At 36.8% G+C, this 7,530-nt stretch overlaps 1 long non-coding RNA gene across 1 annotated transcript; it reads left to right on the top strand.

Annotated features, from left to right (window-relative positions):
* The first annotated feature begins 2,022 nt into the window (after window positions 1-2,022).
* LOC109299488 lies at window positions 2,023-5,790 on the top strand. Its single transcript, XR_002097888.1, has 3 exons — window positions 2,023-2,122; window positions 2,213-2,287; window positions 4,969-5,790. It is a non-coding gene; the product is annotated as an uncharacterized LOC109299488 (long non-coding RNA).
* Window positions 5,791-7,530: the final 1,740 nt, after the last annotated feature.

Here is a 7,530-nt window from a genome sequence, read left to right as displayed (position 1 = left end):
GTGTGTGTGTGTGTGTGTGTGTGTGTGTGTGAGTGTGTGCACATGCGCACGTGTTTAAAGTGTTTTTTTCTTTTAAATGTGGAAGAACATGGATTTTGGGGTATTTTGAAAAATGGATTTGGGATGTTGCTGCAGCAGTCCAGCTGGCACAAGGAGTAGTCCTCAGGTATCAATTGGATGGGCCCCAGAAGCTCCAGAGAATGAGTAGCCCTGACCTGCTTGCCGGGGTAGTTTTTTTTATGGATGGGGCCAGGACAGGGCAGCTTTTTATACTGCTGGGGACAGCACAGGTGCTGGTCCCAGGCTCTAGCTCCCCCCGGCTGCAGATGCAGGAGGAGCCAGGCAGGGTTATTTTGGCCTAAGTTGCACAGTTTGCTCCACAGCAAAGTGCATGTCCCAGCATGTGCGCTAAGGCAAAAAGCCTGGGCTTAAATTTGCACCGCTTCTTTATGAGCTGCTGCACGCGCACATGCTTGCATGTGTGGACATGCCCTAAAATGCTATCCGAAGCTATAGTATTATAAAGCTAACAGGAAAAATGAGATAATAGAGGAGTCCTACAATCTAGATCAGTGACAAATGTATTCTATGAATTTAGGAGACATTGTTTTAATGGTATTTTTTGCAATAAATGTATTAAAAATAGAATCTCTTTGGACAAAATATTCAGCTGATGTAAATGAGTGAAGCTTGCCAATGTGTCTTCAATAGGCAATGGTAAATAAGGGCTAGTATCCTAGGATCTCTAGTGTAATCACTGTGAAAGTTACAATTATTACTAATTAAAATGTTAAAGTTGTCAGAATCCAAAAAGTAAATATATGTTAAATGTTGACTTTTATATTCAATAAATATCACTGAAATAATTGGGTTAATTCCATTCATCAATGACAGAAATATTGGACCTAATTTATTATTGTTAGAGGGGTTTGGTTTTTTTTAATTGTTTTCAGTTATTAAACATCTTGTGATCTTAAGTGATAATCTAAAAATATCCTAGCCCAGTGAGACTTTTGTGTTAGAAGTATACTGCTAAGCTTGGAAAGTGGATACATCTAAAATGGCCACATTTCTTACCATTCATGTTAAGCATGGAGAGTGGGGGGGAAGCAAACCTTACTTTTTAGTTTTACATTAAAACATTTTATCCATCATTTTACATGTCAAATGTTAATAATTGGTTAGAAAATGCTACATATCATCTAAATTTTTAACTTATCTAAATTTTTTGTGACAATTTCACATCTAGCCTGTTTCATTATTCTTCTAAACTCCACTGCAGAGTGGGTCCTCTAAATGTTAATAGGAATTTGTAAAATGGACTAAATGAACTTGAACTTGTAAGTTTAAGGGATAGGCTATTCTAGTATTATCTGGGATCCTACCCAGCAGGTTCCAAAGAGACTTGGGTCCAGATAATGCCTTCATTATAGTTTAAACAGCAACATCTTAACTAGGCATAGATAATTCAACAGTAGCTTCTGAACTGGGATAAAAAAGTAATATTAATCCATTCAAATGGATTTCATGCATTTTTAGAAGAGGCAAAAAGCCAGTGCGGGTGTTGTCACATTTCAAAATTACGAATGGATTACCTAATTACTTGTCTTAGACATCATGAAATAATGGGCTTACTTATTTAACTATGCACTAGGCAATTCAAGGAACAATCCTGACACTTTCTCGCTTCCTAGCATTCTGGGATTGTGGGTTTTTTCCTTTTACCTTCCTAAATTCCTCCCTTGAAGGGATTGGCATTTTTAAACTATTTTACTAAAGACCTAAAGTCTGGAGGAAAAAAAATCCCACAATAAACACTTCTATCTATTCAAAAAGCAACAGAAAACAGTCTGCAAAGGACTAGGAGAGCTGGAATCAAAGTTATCCTGATCTTAAAGATGTTAGGAAGGCTTTTTTTTAAGAATGATATGAAGGCATCTGGCCTTTGAAATGTTAAAAACCTCTACTTAAAAATTTAGAGTTCTATAAAATATAGCTAGGCATTAACCTAATTTTTCAGATCTTATTCCCTCTTTTCTTTACATTCAGCTCACACAGGGTAAGTCACCTCTGATCTGAGTGCTTCACAACCTGACTGCTCTATCTGCCCCAATATCTTAAGGTAATGATTAACCTACATGCTCTCCAGAATGCAACAGAATTCACAAGCATCCCTTTCCTGCTGAGCCTGCCTCTGTCTCTCTCTTTCTAGTAGGAACAGCCAGAGGAAACACTTTCCAAATGGAATGAACATGCTGCAGTCAGTTTGAACTCTTCTTACCCTCAGGTAAGAAACACCTTAAGTGAAAGGAAGGGGCCAGACAATAAACTGAAGTAAATCAAGGTAGTTCCTTCAATTAAGACCATTTGTACCCACTGACGATTAAAATAAAATGGGAGGTTTTCTCAATGACAGAGATGGCATAAGGAAAATTAAAAATTGAGCTTTTCTATTTCTTTGAAAGATAACAGAAAACATTGCTCTGTAGTACTGCCTAAATGTCCATGCAGATGCACCTGCTTGTCTTCATGCTAAGATGAAATAGGTAAATTATGTGACTAAGAACTGCACCCCCACCCTGCCTTCCTGTATGTCCCTGAAAGGCAAAGGCTGAACACTGCCTTCTCTCTGTGACTTTTCCTCACAGCTTTTTATCTGAGATTAGTCTCTGTGCTTGAGTAGCCCCCCTTGGCACTGTTGCAAGCAAAGCACAACTGCCTGCCAAGCTGCTGAATTAATCATTGGTGAGTGTAGTACCCCATCACTGAGGGCCTAGAGGCTCAAAATTAACATGAATACATTTTTATTTTGTGTGGTCCTGGCACTGAACAAAATTGCCGGAGTATGATCCTCTGCATCCTTTTTTTTTAAATAACCTCACCATCCTACAATGGATAAATTTGTTATTGCTTTTTGGTTTGTACCAGTTGTTACTTTGCACTATTAGCCAAGAACCATGCCCCTAATTGGTCCCTCTTCCTTACTGAATAGACCACGGAGACAGAATGACTCTCCTACCCTTATGCCCACAGAACCAAAAAATAAAAATAAAGCATGATGTGAAAATTTGCAGGACTACATACTGTGCCATGTCTGCTCCTGGGGAAAAGGAAAAGGGAGCTCAATTACCATAGAAGAAAGGTCCCTCTTAGCAGTTCTGGTGCTTGTTTAGCACTAAGGCATTTTGGCTAATGGAAAATAAATAGATTTTTATATGTGGCTTTGTTTTGCACCAAAACACAAAATGTGCTGTGTTTTTATAATGAAGTAACTAGAGAGTGACCTCAGATAGCCAATAACCAGTGGTCATAGTACTCACATAGAATACGGGAGACCCATACTTAAGTGTCTGCTCTACTTGATTTTATAGCAGAAATATATTCATTATTCATCGGCTCCTAAAGAGACTCTGGTAGAGAAGAGACTAGAATGTTGGTCTTCTATAAATCAGAGTATTCTGGCTTGAGGGGTGGGTGTCTCTTGCTCTGGGTTTGACCAGAAAATCCATCTGGAACTTGTAGAAATGTTCCTAATGAAGTTCTATGAAAATAACTTCCTAACACATATGGAGCATCATATGTCACCCTGTCGCTGCATCCAATGAAGAATAGTGATACTGCCTTCCAACGAGCTCTAATGAACATTATATGAGTAAGCCATTAAAAAAAGAAATCTACATTAGTGATTAGCTTAGAAAATACATGCAGTTGGTATTTGCATGTCAGCTTTCCGATACTTAAACCAGATCCTATTCCACATATTAGCCTGTAAGTGGATTGAAGAACCCAAGTGTGTTTCTATTTCACCTTGCTCAAGTCCCTGAAAAACAGATGATGGCAAATGTCGGTGGGAGTCCTTCAACTTCTCACTTCATTTTTGTGACTCAATCTTAAGGAAAGGTAATGGTGTGTTAGAAAATAGATGCACTAATGGATTTTTGGCAACATGAAAGGGAAGAGTAGGACAGCACTCAGGTGCCTAAGCCCACTTAGATACCTAAAAATAGAATTTGGATCTTAATGCCTACATTTGCATTTTTACTTTAGGATTTCTTTCTCCTACAAAGTCAGTAATGTGGAACTATTTGCAATTACTTTGTTATCTGTCTTCACCTGCCATCAGATCCAGAAGATATGGCGTATATTCCCTGAGGCCCCAAGTCAACTCAGTTCTCATTCACTGTATTATGCTCAGTGGGCATGTCTATACGTGCTTTAGTACTTTATTTACTTAGTACTGTAATTTAATACATTAGGAAGTACTAAATGACGGTGCAGTAACAGCTGTCAGTGGTGTGGTTATTTATGGCTACTACATAACTGTAGTGATGCGGTATAGAAAGGGAGTGCATTGCTACAGTGACGTAGCTGCAGTGTTACGGTTTTTGCATGCCAATGCTACATCGCTATAGCACATAGCTACAGCAATGTAGCATCTCCTGTAGACATGTCCCCTATTTCCTAAGAATAGCTCAACAACTTGAAAATTAGTGCCCATTCTCCTTTTCTTTTAAGACACTCTGTATTAAACTCCCCGTGGCTCTTTCTCCACACGCTGTGCTATCTACCACTTGTCTGTTTTCCAGTTGGCCTTATTTGAATGTCCTCTAATTGTCCATTGACACTTATGTAATATGGGGACCATTATTTGCATGAGGATTACAATCATTTGGTTTATTAAAAGCTTATTCACTTACTTCTATTCCATTTCCCATAGGTTTCCATATAGTTATTAGCCATCCCAATCCTCCCTGCTGAAAACACTGTGTGTGAAAAATGGACCAAATTTCCCTCTCTGTGTATTCCCATTTGTTCCTCTTATTCTCTATAATGGGTTTCTTTAACAATTCTAGAGAACATTAGTGGCACTTTTGAAAATATTTTATATGCAACTATTAATTCTTGTAAACCCTTTCCGTTACAAATGGGAAATGATGATGTTTATGTACTTTCTATTTATTTCCACAGATTAAATTCCTCTTCAATAAGCTACCTTTATAAATTCACACTTCCCAATACATAGGAAACATTATACGTCACCTTGTCACTGCATGCAATGAAGAATAGTGATACTGCCTTCCAAGGAGCAATAATGAACATTATATCAGTAAGCAATTAAAAAAAGAAATCTACATTAGCCTTGCATTTTATTTTTCAATAAGCCTGCTGTAGTTATTGTTATGTGAGAAGTATTGACTACTAAACATACTCTAAATTTTTGGAGTACTTCCTATTTCTGAAGAAAATTGATTCCAATTCTTCTAGACCAATCAGAAACATATTTACATATATTTAAACACAGGGTAAGATATTTGTTATCCTGATGATATGGTAAATTACTTTAATATTAGATTTTATTCTAATTTGAAATTGTCCTTTATCAAAAAGGCTTTGTCTCAAAGTGTTTACAATAGAAAAAGACTCATCAGAAAGACTGTTACCTTCTATTCTACAAAGACAAAGAAGACAAAGATCTCATAACTTTCGTCATACTTTGTAACACATACACAATTCAACATGAATAAAGACATAAGAATGCAGCTAAAAGAAATATGACTTGACCAAAATGATACATGGAAGCTAGACAGGTTAATATTTGAAAATGAGGAGCACCTTCACCTTCAACAGACTGCAGTTGGATATACCGATGCTGAGAAAATGAGACCAAGTAATACGGCGGAGGTCATACAAGAAGTCTCTGGCAAAGGTAGAAATCTAATCCAGATCTCATGAGTTCCATTCTTCCAAATGGAGAACCTTTTAATAACAACAGCAACAACTATAATTATAATAACAAAACAATAATAATGATAATAGTTGTTGTTGTTATTACTCATGCCCTTGTGGGTCTGGGACAGACATTACAAAAACTTGCTTGATCCAAATCAGTTAAGTCTGGTATTACATTCAGTCAGGTTTATCTCAAACTGGTTTCAGCCATTTTCAAACTGGTTTATGTGCACTGAACATCTGTTCAGTTACAGTTTTGAACCAGTTTCTGATCACTTAAACCAGTTTATGTGTAATGTCTGTCCCTAGCCCTGATATTCTAGTCTTGTGTAACTGTCAAACTGTAACAGTACTCACTCAACACATCTACTGTTGCATCAAATCCACTTCCTGCTATTCTCCTCCTACCAACCATGAATAGACACATCCTCAGTTCTTTTCCTGCTCCCATTTTTGCTCATACTTAGCTGTGAATTACAGAATCACTTATTCCTCTATCGTTATTCCCCTTTGATTCCTTCTCCTACTCCCATGTTTATACCTGCCTTCCATACCCAGACTCATGGGAACTGACTGATCTTTATAGCTCAAGATAAGCAATTGCATTTTGCAGGGGCAGATATGAAATGGTTTGTGCAAAATCACATGACGTGTCAGCAGCAGAACAGAATCCTTGGGTTAGAGTTGCATGAATTCCCTGTTTTTGCCATTAGATACCTCCTTCATTTGCGCTTTTTGCCAATTTAGTTTGTATTCTAAATAAAAAATTTCAATTACCACCTTGTTCTTTAATTTAACTTAGTGCCCCTGGATTTTCCTTAGTATTTAGACGTTAGTATCTGACAGAAGAGCATTTCACCTCTGGGTCAATGGTTCAATTCCAGCCTCATCTGGTAATGTTTGTAAAGCACTTAGAAGATGAAGACTGCTAAATATAGCTGGTATTATAATTATTATTAGACAAAATTTGTTATAATCTAATAGCATTTTAGTTGCTTATACAAATTGATGGCTTCATTCCAGTACCTTGTGGATAGGTGGCATCATATAATAAAACCCATCATTGTAATTGGTATTCTTGCTGGCATTCAAAACACTGGGGTCAGTGTCTGAATGGGCATTGCAGAATGAACCACTTTTTCAATCTGTGGTATTGTTCCATCAGCACAGGTTGCAGACATATTTATGAGTGTTAATGTGGGCAGTCACTCATCTTCACTCTTTGTTCTGTATATGTTTTAAAGTCAACATTTGACTTTCAAGGGCTATGAATCCAACCATTTATATGTGTGAAATTTACTTTTCTTACTACATAGTTCCATTTTTTTACAATCTTTACAGAATCTGAACCTGAGTTCCTGACATATATCTATCTATCTATTTATATAGATATATAGACACGCACACCCTATTTTTCACATTAAAAAAAGATTCTCACTTCTAAAACAACAGAGCTATTAATAATGAACAATTAGTTTTACAGTTTTGACTCAAATTGCACCAAAATCATAATCAGATAACAAAAAAGTTAAAAATGCCAAAGGGCACAATATGTTGATCAATGTAGTTTTATTTTTCAATAAAAGATCTTTCAAATGATAAGCATTTAATTAACCTGATAAATCCGTGTAAGGATCATTTGGAATGTGGTTTTGTGATGAGCAGGGATCTCGGTTTTCTGTTTACTGTGGAAAAACATTTTTTTCTCATTTGAAAAGCAGATTTTTCTCTTTAAAGGGGAAAACCATGGAAAACCATGGGTTTATGCTTGCAGGCTGGCAGCATTCCAACCTGCAAGAA

Source organism: Gavialis gangeticus, unplaced genomic scaffold, assembly GCF_001723915.1.
Source record: "Gavialis gangeticus isolate Ggan-Ray unplaced genomic scaffold, GavGan_comp1, whole genome shotgun sequence".
NCBI classification, from domain to species: Eukaryota; Metazoa; Chordata; order Crocodylia; family Gavialidae; genus Gavialis; species Gavialis gangeticus.
The sequence above is the reverse complement of the archived record's forward strand: the minus strand, read 5'-3'. Positions and strand labels throughout refer to the sequence as shown.